Source organism: Periplaneta americana, chromosome 1 (genome assembly GCF_040183065.1).
Source record: "Periplaneta americana isolate PAMFEO1 chromosome 1, P.americana_PAMFEO1_priV1, whole genome shotgun sequence".
Taxonomy (NCBI): domain Eukaryota; kingdom Metazoa; phylum Arthropoda; class Insecta; order Blattodea; family Blattidae; genus Periplaneta; species Periplaneta americana.
The window spans coordinates 58,974,559-58,998,351 of NC_091117.1; positions in this window are offsets into that span (position 1 = coordinate 58,974,559).

Sequence of the window (23,793 nt, forward strand, 5' to 3'; positions counted from 1 at the left end):
AGCTGATTGTGGATTTCGAGAAACATTTTTCTGCAACTAACACATAGAAAAAGTAACCAAATTTCTACATACTCATACCTTCTATACAACTGATGATTTTATTGTTTCTGCTTGTAAACTTAATTAATCTACTTGCTATGTATTGTACAATTTTCTATACCTAAACTAAAAGATGTTGGTAAATTGAATTAGTCTGCTCACTGTGTATTACAGGATGTTAAAAGATAACGTTTAAAACATTTCAGGGGTAATAGAGGAGGTAAAAAGAAATATATTTTGTAAGTGACAAAACTTTGGCAGATGCGCCGTTTATTGTGTACGTAAGTGTTAGTATAATCCATAAAGAACAAGACCATTGTCGTTTTAGATGTGGTGTTCAAACTGCCGTTCATTGAAGGCATTGCACAACTGGTACCTTCGTACTATGGAGTGTCTGCAACGCTAAAAAATGCCAACATTTTCTCTAATAACATGTGCAGCTTCAACAACGCGAGCAACTAAGTCTTCTCTGTATCGATCGGTGTCTCATACACAAAACATTTCACGTCTCCCCACAAAAATAAATCCAGTGGGGTTAGGTCCGGTGATCGAGGTGGCCACGGTACCGGCCCACCCCTGCCAATCCAGCGATCGGGGAATGTAGCATTTAGGTGGTTCCTGATACGATGATCAAAGTGTGGAGGGACACCGTCATGCTGAAACCATATTCGTTCTCTAATGTTCAATGGGATAATTTCTAAAAGTTTTGGTAGGACGTCGCGTAGAAAAACAAAATAATTATCACCATGGAGACTGTTAGGTAACAGACAAGGCCCTACAAGGTGGTCGTGCACAAACAGAACTAACCAGTATGTGTTGTGTTATGTTATGTCATCTATTCCTTCAGGCCATCTAGCGGCAAAACGGCGCATCTGCTAAAGTTTTGTCACTTAAAAAAGATATTTGTTTTCACTTCCTCTATCATCACTGAAAAGTTGTAAACGTTATTTCAGCACCCTGTATATTTTAGATAAACTAAAATATGTTTGTAAATTCAATTAATCTGTATTGTATATTTATGTATGGCTTAACTGATTAATTGTATACGCTTGTAAATTTAATATTAATCTGTTTGCTGTATATTGTATACTTTTATACAGGGTGTTAAAAAAAGTATCCAATATTTTAGGAGGTGCTAGTGTGCATAAAAACAAAAAAAAAATAATGTCTAATAAACATGGATCCTACAACACATATTTTCTGAGATGTGAACACTTGTTCATACGAGGTGCCCAATGTGACGTCCATTTATGGCAATGCATTTTTCTGTCCTACAATACAGCGACTACCAGATAATCATACCATAGTTAACACCCCTGGCATGGAATAATGATACGTTGCAAGGAATACTGAAAAGAAAAGTCTGATTGCGGATATGAGCGGGATTCAGCAGAGATGATTATGTGAATTTTCGTAATCAGCATGTGTACGCTGATGAAAATCCCCATGGAGTTGAAGAAACAAGGCATCAGTACCTCAATCAACTTATGGGCAGGCGTTCTTGGTGATAGGTTAATAGGGTCATACGTGCTACCACAGAGATTAACGGGGGATCGTTATCAGAACTTTCTTATTAACGTATTAAAACAAATTTCAGAGAGTGCGTGATTCCTTACGCCGAAGGGCAGAGGAATGCATTGCCATGAATGGACGTCTCCTATGAACAAGTGTTCAGATCTCAGAAAGTATGTGTTGTAGGACTCATGTTTATTAAACATTATTTTCTTGTTTTGATGCATACTAGCATCTCCTAAAATATTGGATACTTTTTTAACAATCTGTATAGATCACCTCATGAATTGTATATGCTTGTAAATAGAATATGAATCTACTTGCTATGTATTGCATATTATAATATAGCCCAACTGATGAATTTTGTTGCTTATGCTTGTAAATTTAATTAATCTGCATAATAAGTGTCATCTACAGAGTGTCCCAAATTAATGTATACACATTTTGAAACCCTATTTCTCAGCAAAGAGATGAGACAGAAATACGATTTTTGCGGTTTTATATTCCTTAAGCCCGTACATGTTCAAAATGACCCTCTTTCGCCACAGTACACTCCCACCAACGACGTAAAACAGAGCGACATACCAACTGGATTGTTGCTAATGGAATATCATTACAGGCATATTCAATCTGAACTCTCAGTTCCTCCAGTGTTTGTGGTTTTGTGGCGTACACTATCCTTTAGAGTTCCCTATAGGTAGAAGTCTGGAGGGGTTAAATCCGGAGATCGAGGCGGGAACTCCGCAGCACTTCCTTATCGTCCTATTCATCTTTGATTGACTGTGCGATCTAGAGAATTCATCACATTGACATGAAAAGTCGACCTGATTGGCTTAGTTGGTGTAGCACTGGCCTTCTATGCCCGAGGTTGCTGGTTCGATCCCGGGCCAGGTCGATGGCATTTACTGTAAGTGTGCTTATATACGACAGGCTTATGTCAGTAGATTTACTGGCATGTAAAAGAACTCCTGCGGGACAAAATTCCGGCACACCGGCGACGTTGGTATAACCTCGGCAGTTGCGAACGTCGTTAAATAAAACATAACATATTTTGACATGAAAGTGATCTGGAGCCCCGTCTTGTTGAAAGTAAAACCCTTTTTCATTCTCAAATAGGTCATTATAAGACGAGGAATCGTGGTTTCCAACATTTGCAGGTATTTCTCACCCGTGACAGTCTCTTCGAAGAAATGCCGCCCAATTATTCCTCTGGAAGACAGACCATACCACACTGTTACTCCTGGAATATTGACGTCCTTTTCTTGAAAGATGTGTGGGTTTTAGTTAGCTCAGTACACACAATTATGCCATTAAGTTTAAATGTGGCTTCAACTGACCAAACAATTAAGTCTTGAAATTCTTCCCTTTTATCACACATGTTCTAGAACCACTCACAAAATTCCAGTCGCCTATCTGGGTCGTCCTCATTTAGCGCGTGGACAAGACTCGGAATGTAAAGCTTCCATTTTTGAGCTCGCAAAATTCGATGAACACTGGATTTGCTAATACCAATCTCACGACAACATTACCTCATTGATTTCTTGGGGGATTGTGCAAAACCCTGCATGTCTGCATCAACACTCTCGATATCGGTGGAACTTCTCTGTCTTTCGCACCGTCCTTTCAACACATGGAATTTTGAAAAATTGCAACTCTTCCCACTAATTTCAAACTTTGTGCCTGAAATTTTGTCCGCACACCTGTCAGATCATTAAGAACGAAATTTTTTGTCAAGAGTTTCGTTCTATTTATTCAAAATAATAATAATAATAATAATAATAATAATAATAATAATAATAATAATAATATCATCATCATCATCATCAAATGCTTTCGGATTAGGCCGTTGTGCCTGTTCCGTCTCCTGGATTCAGCTGGTCCCTCCAACGCTCCTACGGTCTGCCGATGTTTCTCCTTGCTCTTGGTGTGTAGTTTAGGATATTTTGTGGTATTCTTTCTGGGGGCATTCTGATCACATGGTCGTATCAACTTCTTCTGTATGTATCTAGAATTGTAGTTATGTTTTGTATTTTTAATATGTTGTGAATGTCTTCGTTTCTTTGGTGATCAAGAAGTGTATAACCTGCTAGTGGCCTTAAGAGTCGCATCTCTGCTGCTTCTAGTCTTCTGATCTGCTGTGAGGTGAGTGTCCATGTTTCAGAACCTTATAATAGTGTTGGTACTATTACAGTTATGTAAAATTTTAAAACAGTCTCAGTTTTAACTTTCTTCAACAGTGTTCTTTTAATAGTACTTATGAGTTGCTGATATTCAACCATTTTATTGTCAAAATCCTTAGGAGAAATATGAGAGAGGTTGCAACCTAAATAATACGAGTTAACTTGTTCTAATATATGATTATCTAAAACTATTTTTGATATGATGCAATTTGACCCAAAGAATGCTAAAACCTTGGTTTCTTTTTTGAAATTCGTAATTCAGTTTCAGTCGACTGTGAGAGAGTGACGGGCTGCCTTCTTGCTCTCACGAAGACAGTTGTTGCGGGAAAAAGAAATGATCGTTGTTTGCTTCCCTGCTCCCTGGAAGCAGTCCCTGAAACTATGCTTACATCATTTCCAGTTCACACGTATGTAATGCTGAAGGATCAGATATGTAGAAATGTTCGTCTGTATTTTATAATGAAGAAAAGTTTCACTTTTATATGAAAGAAAGAGTAATTTTTCGTGCGAATTCTTCATGAAACCCGTTTTTTTTATTAAGATATCGTGATTATGAAGTAATTTCCTGAATTTATATCAATTTCGCCAATATTCGCTGATATATTTCACTTAATTTTGAACTTTCATTAAGGGATTTGCATTTTCCATATTTAAAATAAAGTTTTCAGCACAATTCGCGTATATCGTTAATATAAAAAATTACACCTCTAATTATAAGAAATGTCTACAGTATTATTTGGAAGTGTATTGAACAGTTTCACAGATTTATTCTCACACTATGTTATATCTTATTATACTTACATTTACAGAAGTATATAAATTATTAGAGTACTTACGTGTGGAAAAATCATGAATACAAAGAATTATTTATTTCCTCTAATATATTGAAAAGATAGTCTAAGAAAAACATTAATGTCAAAGTTGGAATTCCAAATTCGATAAATAAGGGTGTACAATGTATACGAAAATAAATATTACATACAATAATTTATAAGAACCATCTTTTGCATTTAGATTAAATTACACATATTTAGTTTCTTCTACTGTAACAGGTAATTGAACAGTTTTATGGGCATGAAAATTAGCGGAAGTTTATTTTTAGATCTTCACAAATTTTAATGATAAAAACTGCAAATCATATTATTTTACCAAAAAGACAAAATTTCCTCTCCGTGTGCCCTTAAATTGTAAATAATGTAATATATCTTCCACAAATGTTTTACGATCATTATTTTCTATACATCATGCTGTAACTATTTGAGGGAAATTATAATTCAACATTGAAGTCGTATTTTCTTATGTAGGACTTCTGACTTCATTACAGTGCTTAGATATTTACAAAATTATGAGTAACAAGAAAGCCATTTCCATGTAATTTCTAAAAGAAAAACAAATGAGCAAATTACAAGTCCAAAAATAAGCAAAATGAACACTGGACTCAAATGAGAAAGTGAGAAAACAAAATATAAATCATTTCCGTTCTCAGTAGATCTCTTTTCACTGGTAAGAAGGGCTATATGTTTCGTCTCCTCCCAAAGTTTATCTACCAGCCCACCTTCCAAAGTTCGTCTAATGAGGATATTCAGATGCGGGAGCAAAGGACTGCCTTTGGGCAATAAAGCGATGTTACCTGCAAATACCAGTCTCTCTTCCAAGAAGCACACAACTTTTCTTTCATCATCTACTCCCAAAATGCTTGCAATGTAATGTGATACTATTGGTGCACCTATTGTAGCGACGTCTCTCTTGAGTATCACTCTTTTCATACAATTAGTCACATCACTGCAATCAACTCTTCGCGACTGTGGAAATAGCTTATGTTCTGTATAATCTGTTGTAGATGCAGTTAATTCCATAATGTCGACATACCCGTATTTAAGGTTCGACCGAAAAAGTTCGTCAAATGTCTCCAGATTATTCTCGTAACCTGGTTCTACGAGATAAGTCACAAAATACGCCTGGAATATAATACTCATAGCGAAGCAGTAGCACACGTAAATGAAAAACACTATTCTTCGGTTTGTTGTTTTCGGCATTTTGGGAACAGATACATTCATGAATATAGCCCACACATCGTAGAAAGAACGAAACAGGGTTAGTTTATTACACGGTTGACTTGAATATTTTGAGGCGTAGTTAGAACACGAAAACACTAAAGTTGTTAATATTATTACACTTATTATAAGAACCCAGACTGGTAGTGAGAACACTGACATAATCTTTTGGAGTCTAGGGGCCTGAGGAGGACATGGAACAGCCCATTTCATTTCGGTAAACTCATATGGTATCGTTGGTTCTAAAGCTGATAAAAGGAAAGCAGGAGCTAATGGAACGAGTCCAATCAAAATGTCGGAATATCCTTCTGAAACATCTGCCAATTCTTTTAAATATCCGTTTATATTTATGTCTCGCGTTGGCGGGAGAAAATTGATTTCCATATTCAATTTCTGAATTGGGATCACAACTTTGTCAATGACCAAGCCTCCCACTTTATACATTCTCTTATGATCTTCTAATGTATAATTCTCTACAACGGACACAAAAGGATCAAATCCTACTGTTCCCACTTTTATTGGACAACCTTTGAAATTCGTGGGAATTTTTTGGGGAAATAAATTGACGTTACGATGTATTAAAGAATCATCGACGCATGAATATATTAAAACTACATCTTTCACTTCTCCGCATAGTTCATCTTGGTATGGAAAATATGTGTATAAGTGTGTTGGAGTTGTCTTTCCAAGAACACCTTGAGTGCCGGTGTGCTGTGAGCTTAGACCAACTTCTTCAACCATAACGATAACATTCATTATCTTACACAAGACTCACAAAATCTGGAAAATATTCTTAGCTAATATCTGAGGCGATTCGTCCATATGATTCACAACAACGACAATGAACCTACCTCTAGTATTCCACGAAGTAAGTTCTTTAAGTGTGTTCAATTGATCCTCAAGAACTTCGTATATGTCCGCTTCATCATATGACCAAATAAAAATAACATGATTGCAGTCAACATACATCAAGAATTTGTCCGGAATTTCAATGTCAGAATACTGCTGAAACACAAGTGTTGACCACACACAGTTCACATTTATCATCTTCAACATTAAATTCACTAAAAGTGCGTCTCTCTGAACACGAAGTGGCTGAAGGGACCTCTGGTTGTCATTTAATCCGTTGTCTGGAATTGAAAGAAGTAGAGTTTTCGTGTGTGAGAAATATCTGTGCATGATCTTCAACGCACATGAGGTTACGTGATGATGATTGGTACTGAACTCAGGTTCCCAGACTCCTGTTCCTGCTGCCAGTGAGTTTCCACAGAATAGAATTAGGAGCAGTGTTATCATTTCATTGACGATATTGTAGATCTGAAACAATAATACATTACTTTAAGATTATTGCTTTCCTGTTTCTTATACTTTAAACTCTAACCTTATAGCTAATTTGCGGCAAAGTGTTAAGATCGCCGTCATATTGCGTGTACTATATTGTTTTATTCGTATCTCTTTAAAGTAAGCGCTCACTTATCAGAGTGAATTCGTTCGGCGAGGTCGGATTTTTATTCTTTGGAGTATTTTAAATTGATCATCGCCAACTTGACCGTATCATCTCTATTCGCGTGACCCAATTCCGTTCAGAATTCCGGCCGGAGAAATTTAAACAGATTTCCATACGGGCAAAGATCGAAATAAAGAAAGTCATGATAATATATCGATTACAAGGCCTCTAGTCGCGATAATATTGAAGGCATAAATCAACTGGATGACGCGAAGCTTATTTTGTTAGTCTTCTTCCTATGCTAACGCAATCAAAAATACATCCTCTTCAGAACTACTCATGTTATTTCCACAATACTACAAGGAAGCAATGTTCTCACGGCAAATAACAGCACTATTAGATAATCAATTTGGAAATGCAGACAAGTGAGCGATTAAAATCAGGACGCAAGGAGGGAATTCGTTCCGCGAAGTGAGCGCCTAACTTACTTGTTAATTGTATGACTTGAGGCTTTCCCGGTGTTTGATGTAGAATAACTCTTCTCGGGTTCTCAGCCAGGTGAGTTTGAGATTTGCTTCCAAGCTTTCAATGGCTAGCTCTGACATCTTCTTCAGGGAATGAAGTGATGTGGGACAATGTCTAGTCGGTATATATGCAATAGTAGGGCTTCCCGCTGCAGGCCAATCAGGAGCTAGTTCCTAGTCCCGACCGCCAGGCGCATTCTGATTGGTGGAAACGGTAGCCAATCTGGAGCTAGTTGCTGGTTCCGACTGTCTGCCGTGTGCTGGTGGTCGAAGCGTAGTGATAGCAGGTTTCCATGCTGTACTCAGCTGTAGACTCCCGTCTCTGTTGAAATTATTGCTACATCGGGCAGACGTGACGTACCATTATGGAACGCTGCATGGAATATCAACGCAGCATAAGACTGTATTACCCCGATAACTCTGCAGTAGCCCAACACAGCCTAGAAACGGGTCACAAGATAGATTTCGGCTCCACCATCATCTTGGACAAGACATCAGGTTACTGGGACTTGGTTATCAAGGAAGCCATCGAAATCCAGCTAGATGGCAATAATTTCAACAGAGACGGGGTCTACAGCTGAGTACAGCATGTAAACCTGCCATCAATACGCTTAGACCACTAGCACACGGCAGACAGTCGGAACCAGCAACTAGCTCCTGATTGGCTACCGCTTCCACCAACCAGAATGCGCCTGGCGGTGGGGACTAGGAACTAGCTCCTGATTGGCCTGTAGCGGGAAGCTCTACTATTGCATATATATATATATATATATATATATATATATATATATATATATATATATATATATATATATATATATACCGGCTAGACATGGTCCCACATCACTTCATTCCCTGAAGAAGATGGCAGACCTAGCCATCGAAAGCTTGGAAGCAAATCTCCAGCTCACCTGGCTGAGAACCCGAGAAGAGTTATTCTACTTGTTAATTTGTTTTGGTGCCGGTAGTTCGTAAAATTGAAATAAAGTATTGAAAAATAATGTAGAGTATAATAATATGAACGTCAAGTTGGAAGTTCAATATTTGATAGAATTGGAACACCAAAATGGGGTGCGAACACTCGGCACTTCATTAACAACAAAATATAAAGCTGAAGTCTACGATATGTGCCAGATGTTTTCCCGTATAGATATCCAGAAGATGTGGTCATCGTGTCTGTTGTGGATTTTTGTAGCTCTAATAATAACAATTACAGTAATAAAAGCCGTCATGATGGTTTAGTGGCTAGAGCCCCGGACTTATAATCCTGAGGTCCCGGGTTTTATCCTCGATGTACCCTCGATTTATAACTTGTGTTGGGCAATCATGTGGTTCAGGTAGCACAGGGTTTTCGCCAGGAGCTCCGTTTCCCCTGTGGCATCCCAAAGAATCTCCATCATCATCTTATTACAGGTGTAGCGTTGACCAGCCTCTTATGGCGCTCCCTGGGCAACGTCTCTGTCAGTAAATAGGTCTACGTAACTGGCTTCATGTGTGTCAATGACTGAAAGTTAAGTACCCGCCATCAGTAAAAAATTAATAATCATAATTATGGTACTATGATAGATATATAAATTTACAGGATGGAAGGGAACCTATTACATTAATTCATATAGGTATTAGTTCAAATCAGTGGGGACAAGTCTTGACGAATAAGTTTTTTGATACGTCCAATAGTTTTGAGAGTATTAACTGTAACATGTTGCAACTCTGGAACGCTCCTTGAGGTCATTGCTCCGTAGTGGTAGTGAGTGTAGCTCCAAATATCAACTCTGCAAGACTTGCGAGAAAAACAAAAACGCCTCATCAGATACGTTCCGTACATTCGTAGCACGTAACACATTATTTAACATCACACAAACTTATTTTCTTTCCTAAATTGCTTTATTTTTAATTTCTTCAAAGATAATAACCTAAATGGAAATTCAGTTACATAAAATGTTAGGATTTTTTTAACGGTGTGCCGGAATTTTGTCCCGTAGGAGTTCTTTTACATGCTAGTAAATCTACTGACATGAGCCTTTCATTCTATCATTTCATGCTACTACTTTTAGTATCAAAGCACTACAACCCGGCACTGCGACCATAGCGATCTATTGCGCTAACCCTCAAGCGAGGCGCAATCTCAAAGCCACATCGGTTGACTACACTAAGGTTCTCTGCGTATACAGGTTTCGAGCAGAACATCTCCCTCGTCCCTAGGTCATCCTCTCCGTGCGTCACCTGCCGGCGTTCAGGGACTGCTGCAGTTATAACAAAATGGAGAAACGTTGACGAAATTAAGTAATGTCTAACATGGGGAAACGGGAGATCCATGAGAAAAACCAAGACTGCGACTTTGTCCGCCACAAGTGTCACTATGGAGTTTTCAATTAAATATCCCAGGTCTGACCGGTACTCGAATACGGGCCGCCTGCATCAGAGGCTGAAGGCCTGACCACTCAGCTACCGCAGGAGTCGAAATATTGGTTTACGTCACAAGTTCTATTTGTGATGACATCGCAGCTGCTAGGTACTCTAGTATGAACACCGATGAAAACCGGAATACACAATACAGGGGAGTCAAGCCGCACGTGCACGATAGGGGTGGGGTGGAAGACGTAGTTTCGTTGTGAATACGACTAAGAAACGAGACGGCATTAATCGAATCCAGTGTTCCAGAGTTTAGAGAATACAAAGCACAGTTCTGTAGCTGTCACCCCAACATACACATTATTATCCATGTCCTACAGAAAGTAATATAAAGTAAGGTTCATTAACCACCTGAGTCCGAGACGTTTGCTGTTTTATTTTTAAAGTTAACCTAAATATAAGCTTAATTCTACACTTCAAAAAAAATGTCACTGACATGAGGAAACATGCAAAAAAAAAGTCTGCAGATTACAGTTAGGGCATAAATGCAGGCATATTATGCTATACTTCGGGTCTCTGCACATACATCGTATATCTTAATCATGTATGAAGTCTAGTATACTATACTCTCAGGACTCAGAAAGTTAAAATAAGACAGCATAACACTCGACAAGTTATTCCTGATACCTTTTGTAAACACAGCACATCACCACTATAAAAGTAAACCACATCGACCTTATGGAGTAATTACCTTAAAATGTTGTGTTACCGTTTTCAACCAAGCACACTAACTTAAAAGACATTTTAAGCCTACAAAAATCTAACTTTGACAATAGAATAACATCTACTTGGTACAAATAGTAAAGCCTAAAACATTTCAAGATTTTTGGTAGATGACGCAGCCAACCTTCATTCGTTGTCTCCTGGGTGTAGAATGAAGAGAGTACGCGCAATCCGTGTGTACATTATAGTTAATACGGTGCGTAGTTGTGCCTAAACTGTAGTCACAGCCTCATTTTAATCTAATTGTGCCCAGTCGTTCGGCGACATCCAGTCTAGAAGTTCCCACTCTAATAGAAAAAATAGTAATTTCTAAATGCTTTAGACGTTTTCGTCTTATTATCATAATGGCTTATTTATGTAATTTTGTACATTAGCATGGTAGCAAACGCTACGCATTCCTGTATGAACTACTGTTCGTGTTCGGCTTTTGTGTGTCACTTAAAAGATTAAATGTATTGAAACGCTATTAATTCACTCCAATACGAAACCACTTTCTACGAGTAATTTTTTATTACTCAGAAATGACATACAGTATTGAAATTTTAAAACAACACTGGTTAGGATTTTTGTTTACGTTTTCTCCGAGGTTCTATCTTCTGCCATGGTTCTATTTCCTTCTATAGAGAATTCCACGTTAGGAAAAAATCATTTGATAGTTTAATAGTTTAAATTACATGTCTAAAAACAAAATGTATAAACAAGGTCAGTTAAATTATCAAAAAATTCGTCACGATTATAAAACGGATTTAAAATTAAACAACTAGAGGTGTAAAATTTGAGAGCAGCTCTGCTTAAATTAAAAATATGTGATGAAAGTTTATTTGCAACCTTCAATGACATTTGACAAATTTTTTGGGGGATTTAGCAAGTCTACATGTTATGATATTAAAATCATTTCCTTGTCTTGTGTCATGGGAATGAATATCATTTCTTAATGTTAAAGTTGGAAGATTATCTTTAACCTACAAAATTAACTCTAGAATATATCAATTAATTACAGTCATGATTTTGTTTTTCACAAATAATGGTTTACAATGTTCATTAAAAGCTGCATTTGATAAAATTCTTATGGCCCTTTTAAATGGCCATTGAATATATGGGGGCTGTTCCCATCAACTATTTATAAATGTTTTCTTGATAATTCGTAGTTAATTAGTTCCTTTTAATTAATTGAACACACTTTCATTGAGAACTAGAGCGATTTCATGTGCTATAATATTGTTAAACCTCTAAAATTACTATATATATCATGTGTGAATAACGGGGTAACAGCTAAATTGGTAGAATAGCCTTCCGCTTTCTTTCAAACATCTCCGCTGTGGATTTCAACGGACAAGTAGGGGCGGTACAGTTGAGGCCAAGATTTCACACTGTTAAAACACGTACAATATTGTCTGCGATATTTAGAAATATATGTATACTGCATGTAATGTGCTATAATTAGATCTCGGATTTTAGGCTAAATGCCTATTTTTTTGCAGGAATAAACTAACACTGCTGCAATAGCTGCACGTTTTACATAAAATGTTAACATTTGGTGTGGGCTTTATGGTGCGTAAAATATCAATTTTTCCTCATTATGAGTTATTTTAAAGTTTTAGAGTAAAAAATGCCTATTTCTGTTTTGTTAATATCTTTTTAATTTTTCGTGTAGCAGTAATAGCCTTTATTAAACATAAGTGTGTACAACTATCAGTCATTTTGTATTTGTTTTGGAGGACTGGCTCGGGACTCTTAGAATGAGGGTGTTGAAGTATATTGATGGAATGATGAGAGGAAACGGAAGAACCACGAGAGAAACTCCGCGAGCCCGCATTGTCCACCACAAATTTCTTCCTTACTCAGATGGAATCGAACCCGGGTCGCCACGTTGGAAAGCAGGGAGGCTAAGCAGTCCGGTACAGACTGTACGCTGCTTACGTTCAATTGTGTTCAATTAATTAAAGGGAACTAATTAATTACCAATTCTCAAGAAAACATTTATAAATAGATGATGGGCACAGCCCCATATATTCAATGCTTTTTTCCTAACGTGGAATCCTCTATAGAAGGAAATAGAACCATGACGGAAAATAGAACCTTGGAGGAAAACGTAAACAAAAATCCTAACCAGTGTTGTTTTAAAATTTCAGTACTGCATGCAGTACTGTAGTGTTCCTCAGGGCTCTATTCTTGGTCCAGTCTTGTTTCTTATTATGATAAATGACTTGCCGTACAATGTATCGGCTAAAACTATATTGTATGCTGACGATACAACTTTTGTTATCATGCATAATAATACTGCTGAGTTAGATTTTCAAAAATGAAAAGATTATGAAAGTCTACAATCTATATATTTTTGAACTTTTAATGTATGTAAACAAAAATATTACTAATTATACAAGTATAGTAGATCTGTATCGCTATGAAACCAGAAATAATGATCAATTAAACGTACCACTCGTCAGGTTGCAAAAAACACAATCAAGCTATGTAATTACTGCAATAAAAGTATATAATAAGATAAATGCAAATATAAAGGCACTTAATGAAGCTCAATTTAAACTTCAGATTAAGAGATGGCTACAAAATAATCCCTTTTATAATATTACTGAATTTTTTTTTTAATGATGTGGTATTTTAGTTAAATTTTATTATTTTTTTTAATCGTTTTAATATTTTAAATATTGATACATTTTATTTTATATTATTACATTGACGAGGCCTCTTGTACTTTTGTACCTTAAGGTAAATAAAGAATATGAATATATGAATATTTCTGAGTAACAAAAAAATTACTCGTAGAAAATAGTTTCGTATTGGAGTGAATTAATAGCGTTTCAATATATTTAATCTTTTAAGTGACACACTAAAGCCGAACACGAAGAGTAGCGTTTGATACCATATTGATATACAAAATTACATAAAAACCTATTGTGATAATAAGAGGAAAAGTTCTAAAACGTGTAGAAATTACTATTTGTTTGTATTAGAGTGGGAACTTCTAGACTAGACGTCGCCGCACGATTGGGCACAATTAAATTAAAACGAGGCTGTGACTAAACTTTATGCACAACTATGCACCGTATTAACTATAATGTACACAAGGATTGCGCATACTGTCTTCATTCTACACCCAGGAGTAAACGAGTGGAGGTTGGCTGCGTCATCTACCAAAAATCTTGAAGTGTTTTATGTTTTACTATTTGTAGCTGGTAGATATTATTCTATTGTCAAAGTTAGATTTTTTGTAGGCCTAAATTGTCTTTTAAGTTAGTTGGAAATTTATCTTTTGAAGAGGTGGAGAAGTTCAAATATCTTGGAGCAACAGTAACAATATAAATGATACTCGGGAGGAAATTAAACACAGAAGAAATATGGGAAATTCCTGTTATTATTCGGTTGAGAAGCTTTTATCATCCAGTTTGCTGTCAAAAAATGTGAAAGTTAGGATTTATAAAACAGTTATATTACCGGTTGTTCTTTATGGTTGTGAAACTTGGACGCTCACTTTGAGAGAGGAACATAGGTTAAGGGTGTTTGAGAATAAGGTGCGTAGGAAATATTTGGGGCTAAGAGGGATGAAGTTACAGGATAATGGAGAAAGTTACACAACATAGAGCTACACGCATTGTATTCTTCACCTGACATAATTAGGAACATTAAATCCAGACGTTTGAGATGGGCAGGGCATGTAGCACGTATGGGCGAATCCAGAAATGCGTATAGAGTGTTAGTTGGGAGGCCGGAGGGAAAAAGACCTTTAGGGAGGCCGAGACGTAGATGGGAAGATAATATTAAAATGGATTTGAGGGAGGTGGGATATGATGATAGAGAATGGATTAATCTATCTCAGGATAGGGACCAATGGCGGGCTTATGTGAGGGCGGCAATGAACCTCCGGGTTCCTTAAAAGCCAGTAAGTAAGTATTACTATTACTAGGCATTAAAATGGATTTGAGGGAGGTGGAATATGATGGTAGAGACTGGCTTAATCTTGCTCAGGATAGGGACCAATGGCGGGCTTATGTGAGGGCGGCAATGAACCTCCGGGTTCCTTAAAAGCCAGTAAGCAAGTAAATATTACTATTACTATGCATTAAAATGGATTTGAGGGAGGTGGGATATGATGGTAGAGACTGGATTAATCTTGCTCAGGATAGGGACCAATGGCGGGCTTATGTGAGGGCGGCAATGAACCTCCGGGTTCCTTAAAAGTCAGTAAGTAAGTAATTTCTTGAAAAAGGTAACACAACATTTTAAGGTAATTACTCCCTAAGGTGGATGTGTTTACTTTTATAGTGGTGATGTGCTGTGTTTGCAAAAGATATCAGGAATAATTTGTCCAGTGTTATGCTCTCTTATTTTAACCTTCTGAGTCCTGAGAGTATAGAATACTATACTATACATCATACATGATTATCATATAAGATGTATGTGCAGAGACACGAAGTATAGTTTAATATGCCTACATTTGTGCCTTAACTGTAACCTACAGAAATTTTTCAGCGTTTTTCCTCATGTCAGTGACATTTTTTTTTTTAAGTGTAGAATTAAGCTTATATTTAGGATAACTTTAAAAATAAAACAGCAAATATCTCGGACTCAGGTGGTTAATGAACCTTACTTTTATATTAGTTTCTATAGGACATACGTGCACAAACAGCGCTCAACGAGCGCGCGCGCTCCTTCGGAGCGAGAGAGCCGTGTTTACCGCTCGCCGAAACGGAGAGGAAGATACGTCAGAATAACATAGACTTGCTATAGGTAGTGGAGAGGGAAACGACCATTCAATCATCTAGAGTTATATAGTGGAGTGCAGTGTCTAGGCCTATTCTGAGTAACTGTTTCACGTTGCTTATCTACTGCCACAGTACAGTATGGAGGAATCTAAAAGACGGAACATACCATTTAACATTTAACGATTTACAGCTCGAACTTACCGAACTTCAATGTGACCTAAGAACTAAAGATCGTTTGAATAATACTACTAGCCTGGTTGAGTTTTACAAGACTAAACATTAGCAATAATATCCACGACTTCAGAGGTTGGCTGTGAAAATGATTGCTATGTTTGGCTCAACATTTATATTTGTGAGCTATAATTAACTTTAATAAAGGCAGACATCGAACATCTGTAACTGATGTTCCATTACGATCAGTAGGCTACTGTTCCTTTCAGCTGCCAACAGCATAAAACCTCGTTTTGATGTACTGATAAATAAAAATATAACAAAATGATATTGTTCATTTAAGTAGCTATAGAATTTCTATTATTTCTTTAAAATAAATATTTTTTTATTAATTAATAATAGTCAAAGACAGTTTTGCAAAAACTGAATGGGAATTCATTTCATAAACACTCGTAATGGTATTTCCTTTTGTGTATATTTGTACGAGATCACCCCTTCTTCCAGTCCACCCTTATACAGAGAGCAGCTAATATCTGCATTCCGCTCATGAGCTGTGAGCTGGCTTGGAGAGCGCAAACCTTGTGCAGGCCTGCTATATGACATGGATAATAATGTGTACGTTGGGGTGACAGCTATAGAAGTGTGCGTTGTACTCTCTAAACTCTGGAACACTGAATTCCATTAATGCCGTCTCGTTTCTTAGTCGTATTCACAACGAAACTACGTCTCCCACCACACCCCTGTCATGCACGTGCGGCTTGACTCCCCTGTATTGTGTATTCCGGCTTTCATCGGTGTTCATACTAGAGTACCTAGCAGCTGCGATGTCATCACAAATAGAACTTGTGACGTAAACCAATATTTCGACTCCTGCGGTGGCTGAGTGGTCAGACATTCAGCCTGTGACGCAGGCGATCCGGATTCGAGTCCCGGTCACCTGGGATATTTATTTCGTGTCGATAAATATAGAATTCGAGGGAGACGACCGTGTTAGTGTTTATAACAAACCATTAAACCCTGCAGAGTACCCAGAATCTCGAAAATTTGCGGCTCATTGTTTAAAAAGTTTCAGCAAAGCGTGTACGGTTTACGGCTTAAAAATATATCGTCGTTGTTCCTGCAATAACTCCTATGTGACATATTTATCGATTTTCAAATTTTTTAACTATTAAATAACTTAAATAGTGATATAGGAAATAATAAAATCTCCTATATATAATTACATTTTTTTGTTTCGAAAATGTAAGAATTCATAGTCTCCTATGTACGGCTGCCATATGATGAATAAATGTGTTTTTTCTTCCTACTGAAAATTTTTATATTTTGCACATAGGAGTTATTGAAGGAACAAAGACGATATATTGGCTTTCCGATCAAATTAAAAATACGAATTATTTAAGTTGCTTTGAAAGATTTATCGAAACATTTTAACAAACCTCTGTCCCTACAATTTATATGATATACGTGTGGGTTTACATTGGTGTTAATTAATGCAATTTCATGTTTTATATTGTTTCCTATTTTAATTATTGTTTTCCCTTTCTTTCTTTGACAAGTCCTATGGCTTTTAACTCTTTTATGGACAAATAAGAAAATAAGTAAATAAAATAAAATAAATGTTTTTTTTATTCGATAGTAAGTAGGTTATACGACCAGTAATTTTCAATAATGAAATTAACAAAGACTCGTATAAGATTAAGACTATCCGATGATAATAATGTATGGGTTACATTTCGTCTTGTCTTCGCAAATAACGTATTGCTAGACATAGCAAGGTTCGTTCTTGAACCCATTAGAATACGTTGTTTTGAATTCGAATAGGCTTCATCAAGCACAGATGATGATTTTGAAAAAGTATATTGCTGGATTAAACAGACAAAATTAATACTGCGTAAGTTTTATACAGTATATACAGTTCTGTAAATGGTATTCTTCTGTCACGATATTAATTGGGTATTGTAAAATTAATTCCGGATTCTGAAAAATACATGAAAATATAATTTCCCGTTCCAAATATCATAACGTACGACTACGCGATAAATAAAATAATTTTGAAATGCTGTCAAAACTGTTTTACTAAAACCCTTTGAAAATTAAATCGTAATTTGCTCACCCCTGTTTTGTGGCCGACGGAAGAAAATAACTCTAACCACGCAGCACACTGCTGCACGTTGTCGCAAGCATTTGCCCTTTCCTTCACATTCCAGGAGTACACCTTTCATTTGATATTCTGTTTTCAAATTTTTAATAAGTTTAACTTTCACAAAGTAGATACTAAATTTAAATCTTGTTGTAGAGTAGCCTGTACAGGGTGGAAGGGGATATATTACATTAATTCACAGCGGTAATAGATGGAGCCAATGCAAACAACTTTTGTCAAATAAGTTTTTTGATACGTCCAATAGTTTTGAGAATACGAAACGTAACGTGTTGCAACGCTGCAATGCTCCTTGACGTCGTTGCTCCGCAGTCATCCACTCCGCAAGACATGCGAGAGCAGAATGTAAACAAAATCGTCACAACAAATACGTTTCGATCAAATTACTGTAGCTGAAAACATAAATTATTGAATCAATTAATGATTCAAATTGTTTGGTTTTCAACATTCTTTATTACGCTACAACCTCTTTAACTCTAAATTCAAACAATTAAACTTATTTAACATCCACAGTATCTGCTGATTTCTTTGTTTTTTTACACAATTACAAAATAGTAAAGAATATGCATTCTTATACTACAAAACTATTTCCATTAAAGATTCCTTTACATAATATGATATAACCTCAAAAAAAAACATTATTACGAATACACATTCTGTAACTCAATCTTCATTTAGGTTATTATCTTTGAAGAAATGAAAAATAAACTAATTTAGAAAAGAAATTAAGTTTGAGTCATGTTAAATAATGTGTTACGTGCTACGAATATACGAAACGTATCTGATGAGTCTTTTTTGTTTTTCTCGCAAGTCTTGCAGAGTGGATGATTGCAGCTACACTCACTACCACTACGGAACAATGACGCAAGGAGCTTTACAGCGTTGCAACGCGTTACAGTTAGTATTATCAAGACTATTGGACGTATCAAAAAACTTATTTATCAAAATTTTTCCCCACTGACTTGATCTAATACCCCTAGCATGAATTAATGTAATAGGCTCCCTTCCATCATGTAGGCCTATATTTATATATCTATCATAGTACCATAAATGTGATTATTAACTTTTTTTTACTGATGGCGGCTATTTAACTTTCCGTCATTCACATAAATGAAGCCAGTTATGTAGATCTATTTACTGATAGAGACTTTGACCAGGGTGCGCCATAAGAGGCTGGTCAACGCTACACCTGTAATAAGATGATGATGGAGATTCTTTGGGATGCCACAGGGGAAACGGAGCTCCTGGCGAAAACCCTGTGTTACCTGAACCACTTGATTGCTCAACACAAGTTATAAATCGGGCGTATAAAACCCGGGACCTCAGGATTATAAGTCCAGCGCTGTAGCCACTAGACCACCGGTGGCTTTTATTACTCTCATTATTATGAGAGCTACAAAAATCCACAACAGACAAGATGATTATAACTTCTGCAGATCTACGCGGGAAAACATCTGACACATACCGTAGACTTCAGCATTATATTTTGTTGTTAATGAAGTGCCGAGTGTTCGTACCCCATTTCGGTGTTCCAGTTCTGTCAAATATTGAACTTACAACATGACGTTTACATTATTTTTCTGTGGTGCCCGGGTAAAGGGGTATAAGTCTTAAATTTAACTTTCGAGAAAATGGAAAAACAAAGTTTACAACAAATCTGTAAATCCCAGTGTGTTTCTTTTCACAATGTACTCTGGTTATTTTGTCCGTCACTTAATGCTTTTGAAGTTCTATTGCGAACATTTACTTATTTTTAATATTTTGATCATGTTTTTTATATTATAGTAAGTTTGGACAACTTATCCCCCTTTACACAAACTTACATACAACTTATCTCCTTTTACCCCAAAATATCTCTTACAGAATAAACACACAAAGCTCATATTATTACTATTAAAAATTGCACAAATGTTCCAAGATGGCTGAACAGCTGCATTAAAAAAATTAAGCAAAGTTTGAAAAGAAAGTAAATTTCACTGTTCATAACACCAATAGTACTAGACGTTTCAATGTCAATAAAATGTTATTTTCAAAATAGTCTCTGCCTCAGTGTACCTAAGGAATGACAAGATAACATTTTCAAACTATAGAAAATAAGAACTAATAAGCACTTTCTTTAACACTATCAAATTCACAAATCTTCATCGACTTCTTCGATTGTGTCAGGATGGATGTCTCGTACTGTTGAGGTTGCTGGAAGTGCATTGCAAAAGGAATGAAATACATTTGGAATGAGCGGCAGCAGGTCCAATAAATCTTTCTTCTTTTGACAAGAAATTCGTATAGGACCCTGATATGAAACAGGTAACTGGACTAGATTACGTGATTGTTCTCTTCGCCTGACATTCAGTGTCTTGAAATCTTGTGATGTATCAAGTGTTTCTTTAAACAATACCATGTCAACATCCTTTGTAAATTTTAACCACTTCACAATTTTCCAGAGAAATCTTTCACCTTGTTCTGTGGTTTTCTTCATTTCAAGAGCATCTTTGAATAAGTCAGAATACACTGGTCTATAAAAAAACTTCTTGTATGCTACTGAGAAAATTTCAAGTGTTCTACACTGACATTGATGCGCTGATTCCAGATGCGTAAACTGATTTATCACAGCACGTCAGGTTTTTGAGTTATGGGACTGTAACATTAATTTTAAATCTTACTATTCATTAAATATCTGTATCGTAAAGCCAGAGATATAAATTGAGCTTAGTTTATATATCCTTTGTAAATTGTTATATTACATTATTTTAAATACATTTATACGAACATATATACACTTACAATATGTAGTTAGCACTAAAATCTCTGTTAAAAGCACTTGAGACCTTTGCTTTTCCGCATGTGGTTGATCGCTGTAGGAATCAGCAGAAATCACCTATCATGCTCGGACTGTATTGACCCTGATATCTGGATTCCATCGTTGATATGTCCTGATGGAACCTCTCACCATGTTCGTCACTTACAGCGCTGAGATTTGATGGAAAAAAGTCGAAATGTGAATGAAGAAAGTGCAATTTTTAAAGACATGCAATAATCTAGATTCTGAAATGCTCTAAGCATGTCATATATTTGCTAAGCATAATTATCAGCTCGATAATTTCCTAAAAACCTAGCTTAACTAGTACAAATGTGCCCCAAGCTTCGAGTTCAAGAACACTCAGTTTTGACCTGGGCATAGTGTCAGACATCATAATTAAAAATTAGAAATGTTATTATTTTAAAATTATGACGTTATAGAAAAAACAGACATCAGATTTATAATCAGAACACTCACATTAGGGTTGGTACACTTGTGCTTGTTCAGTAGTAAAATCATAATAACATAAATAAAATGAACCTAAAAGTAATTAAAAATGTAAAAATTAAAAATGTTATTATTTTAAAATTGTAACATGATAGAAAAAACGGACTTCAGATCTGTAATCAGCACACTCAAATTAGAGTTGGTACATTTGTTTTTTTTTTAGTAGCAAAATGACAATAAAATAAATGAAATGGATCTAAATGTATTAAAATGTAAAATTTAAAAATGTTATTATTTTAAAATTGTGACGTGATAGGAAAAAACGGACTTCAGATCTGTAATCAGCACACCCAAATTAGGGTTGGTACATTTGTTTTTTTTTTTAGTAGCAAAATGACAATAAAATAAATGAAATGGATCTAAATGTATAAAAATGTAAAATTTAAAAATGTTATTATTTTAAAATTGTGACGTGATAGGAAAAAACGGACTTCAGATCTGTAAGCAGCACACTCGAATTATGGTTGGTATACTTGTTTTTGTTCAGTAGCAAAATCACTGTAGACCAGTGATATTGAACAGTGATATTGAAGCAAGACTGACTGATTCATTTCAGTCACTTTGACTGCCTCTTTGCTCATTGCAGCTGATTGTTAAAAGACTCAGTTGGAGGTATAATAATTCAAGATAAAAGAGGATTTCGCTCTCCTCCAAACAAGAGTTCACTACGAGAAAATGATGGGTAACTATCAGTGTTGAACTCCGTACTCAGTTCACCAGCATTATCACTTCCATTCAGATGTTAAATAACCTGAGATATTGATACAGCATCATAAAATAACCCACTGATTGCATATTTTTTTGCCTTAAGATTTTGCAAGATATGCTTTATCAGCCAGATCTTGATATTGCAATACGGACGCTTGTACTGCTGTCTTTCCATCTTCATTTTCAGGGTATCACATGACGTGTGATATGTATCTATGAGTATTTTGGGATGCTTGATTTTTAGATTCAGTTCATGAAATAATTGTTCATAGGCTGTGCGACTTACTGGCTTCGAATTTCCACAGTATCGATTTAGAAGGAAGAGATAGTCTCATAAAATGTTGCCAAGAAACACTTTTTACATACATGAACCACCTGTCCATCAATTCTCAATGGATACTTCGATATTAAACAATGTAGCTGTTATGCCATAATCTTGCATAATATTGGTACCGCACATGAATTATTCGAATGATATATGCAGCATCAAATATGCAAAAATATTGTTATTCTTGCTATGTGATATACAGTAGTATATTTGCCAAACTGCCAGTAAATTTTAAGTACGGTGTTACAGGTCTACACGTGTCTTCATCTAGAAGTTGTGTAAAAAGGTATAAGTTCAGTACCAAACATGTATGTACAATTCCAAATCGTGTAAATGGGTAAAAGTATACTTATCTTCCTTTACCCGAACAAACATTAGCTTTTTGGGATTAATACCCCTTTTCACATCTCTGTATATACTTTTCTGAGCCAGATGGACTTATGTCCTTTTACCTAATTATAGAATATGCCTTTCCGAACATCATGGAGTACGTAACTCATTTTTCGATTTTTTGGACTTATACCCCTTTACCCGGGTACCACAGTTTTCACTACTTTGTTTCAGTTTTATGAACTACCGGCACTAAAAAATTTAACAAGTAAGGTAGATGCTCACTTCGCGGAACGAATTCGCTCCTTGCGTCCTGATTTTAATCGCTCACTTGTCTGCATTTCCAAATTGATTATCTAATAGAGCTGTTATTTACCATGAAAACATTATTTTTTGTAGTATTGTGGACTAAACCTGGAAATAACATGAGTAGCTCTGAAGAGGATGAATTTTTATTGAGTTAGCTTAGGAAGAAGACTAACAAAATAAGTTTCGCGTCATCCAGTTGATTCATGCCTTCAATAGTATCGCCAGTAGAGGTCTTGAAATCGATATATTGTCATGACTATTTATTTCCATCTTTGTTACTAAGGAATTCTGTTTAAGTTTCTCCGGCTAGAATACAGTCAAGTTGGCGATGATCAATTTAAAATACTCTAAAGAATAAAAATCCGATCTCGCCTAACGAATCCACTCTGATAAGTGAGCGCTTACTTTAAAGAGATAGATAAAATAATATAGTGCATGCAATATGACGGCGATCTTAACACTTTGCCGCAAATTAACTATAGAGTTGGGGTTTAAGGTGTAAGAAACAGGAAAGCAATAATCTTAAAATAATATATTATTGTTTCAGATCTACTATATGTTCAATGAAATGATAACACTGCTCCTAATTCTTTTCTGTGGAAACTCACTGACAGCAGGGATAGGAGTCTGGGAACTTGCGTTCAGTACCAATCATCATCACGTAACCTCATGTGCGTTGAAGATCATGCACAGATATTTCTCACACAACAAAACTTTACTTCTTTCAATTCCAGACAACGGATTAAATGACAACCAGAGGTCCCTTCAGCCACTTCGTGTTCAGAGAGATGCACTTTTAGTAAATTTAATGTTGAAGATGATAAATGTGAACTGTGTGTGGTCAACACTTGTGTTTCAGCAGTATTCTGACAT